Raw genomic sequence first — 2,759 nt, forward strand, 5'->3', positions numbered from 1 at the left:
AGTTTCTAAACCAGTTTGATATCCATAGGAGGAAGTATTTTCAGGAAAGTGTTTTTTTTTTGTATTTATAAACCTTTTTAGATCAAGCCTGCTCAGCGCATGTGAGGCATGCTGTATTCGAGTATGGGCTTGAAGCCCCGCCCACTCTCTGCCCATATTAGTCATTGGCTTATGTCATTGTCCTCCATAAATACCAGCTTCTGATTTGTTAATAGGTTTGTTAGTCCCTCCTTAATACCACCTTGTTTTGATTTGTAACCTCGCATGAGGATGGCCCTTTTACTTCCGTTGTCAGACAGTATGTCTTATTTAGTCTAAAAGCATTATTTTCTTTAATGAGTTTCTCCCACTGCAGTCCTGACATCCTTTCCTGCAAACTTCAGCAGGCCATGCAGGCTTTAACTTTCCAAGCAGCCCGGGACAATGGCGGCTGCTTCTTTGAAATGAAATAGGTTGAGTGTTTACAAGAGCATTTCCTAGCGTTTGAGCTATGGCATTGTAAATGAGAATGCCTTTTATTTGTGTTAATTACAAAAACAGATAAATAAAAAAAGGCATTGTCATTTACAGTGCCAGTAGCCTAATCTCACGCAATAGGAAGAACTGTTGCATTGCAAATGCTTGTTTATTGTTAAACTACACATTATAATCGGAGCAGGGGCCCAGAAAACTTTGACGTCTGACAAATAACCGCAGCTGCCCTCCCTTTGGGACAGTCCTGTGTGGCCCTTGGATTCCAGAGCACCGACATACGTTTTAATGCACCGAAGATCTTTCACACTGTGTCACCATTTGTCTCATTGCTTGTTATAGAATATTCTTTCTTTATACAGAACATTTTCTGTTGTAAATACAGAACCACCAACACAAAAGCGATGAACTGTGTTTAATAAAAAGACACCTACACAGTAGATTTACTCTAAAGAAAATGGAATTGCTTTACTGTGAACAACTAAGAGTGAGCATCTCATCCTAAATACCAGTTGAATCATTCACCAGCGCTCCTCCATTAAAGATAGAAGTCATCAGACTTGGAAATGCAGATCAATCACACTTCAGCTTTGCAGCTGATTAACAATGCAGTTTTGACTGCAGCGCGCCCGTGCTAATGTCCCGTGACGCAGGTGTGCATATCCTCGCGCCCAACCTGTGTCTGCGCCTCCCACGTGTTCCATGAGAACGCGCGGGAGAAACCCTGAGCATTCCTAGCTGCGGATCACCCAGTGTTGGCGGCTGGTCCCGCCAGAAAACTAAAACATCCTTAACAACCCTTGCTTTTATGCTAAAACAGTCCACACTGTCAGCCAATAATTGTACCCACTCACGTCACTGCATGTGACGACACCAAGGTACTCCCAACATGTTACTACTATACCTACAGCACTAATAATATGATACTTTCAAGGAATATTTTGAAAAAAAACATGAGATGAACTCTTGGCAAGTAGTGCGCCCCGCCAATACAATTACATTAATTAATGCTTGCTCACCGCCTTTGCACATACTTCAAATTGAATTAAAAAAAAACTTTTCAATTCAACGCGGAAAAACATCTACTTCGAATAAACGAAGAGAAGATTCCCCCCATTCAACATTAGTCTTTCTAGATGGCTAAAGACTGACCTTTGGAAATCTCTTAACCAATCTTATTCCAACCCTTTCATTCGTCTCAGGTAGAAATACCCCGACATTGTCGTTCAGTGACAGAAATGACACCCATAGCGTCTGTTTAATTTGACACCAAGTAACATTCTTTTTCACGTTTGTTTCCTTTTTGAATTTCGGCGTAATCTCTGTTGGTACTAACAATGCTACACAAGCACCACACCGCAGGCATGACAGACGCAGTATACCACAGGCAACAGAGATGTAAAGATCATGTAACAAGATCTTAATCTCAATCCACATACCATCCTAAGCATGAATAACGAATACAATAATGTCAGGGCGAGGGATGCCACCAGGTGACAGTGCAGTGATTCAAGGCTCTGTAGGTTGTTTTGAGGTACAAGGCCATCATTGAGCTAAAATACAGTGGATGCAGGGCTTTGGCAAGCAGTGATGAACTCAAGCCATGCAGCGTCTCTAGTGTCAGGGGTCCTGGATGCAAACACCTTCCTAGCACCCCACCCCTGTGGTTTGTGATTCCTCAAATTACACGTGCCCATTTGCTCACTCAATTGAGCCCCAGCCACAGCAGCCCTTTCTTCTGCCAAACAAGACCACAGAAATTAATGAATAGGGGCTGCGGGGTGCTGGGAGATTGTCACCAAATTTATAGAAGGCTTGCAGCTACAAAGCTCGTGTAATGAGTGTAAAGCAGCTGCATGTTTGTTACCTTCATCTACCAATCAGCGAATACCAGGACATTGACCCCAACGTAGATTTATTGCCATTTGACAGAGGAAAAGATCAGAAGAGCCACTGAGATCTAGGTCAGAATATAGGAATGAGAACATTGACATCTAGGACTTGATTCACAAAGGTAAGCTTACAGTTTACAGTAAGTTTGCAACTGTTTTAGTATTCACAAAGTACGAGCCCGATTCACAAAGGTAAACTCACACTTTGGTGTAATTTTACGATTGTTTGCTAGTTATAAAAGTATTTTACAAGTAGTATCATTACAACTGTGGAGTCTTAGCTGCTCCTTGGAGACCCAGACAACTCCTATCGTGGTGTATCCACAAAGAACAACAGAGCAGCAGCGGGCCTTCAGATGCCGCACCTTAATCCCAGTTCAACAAATAAGTAGGAGA

The sequence above is a fragment of the Lissotriton vulgaris genome, chromosome 3_1, assembly GCF_964263255.1.
Source record: "Lissotriton vulgaris chromosome 3_1, aLisVul1.2, whole genome shotgun sequence".
NCBI lineage: Eukaryota > Metazoa > Chordata > Amphibia > Caudata > Salamandridae > Lissotriton > Lissotriton vulgaris.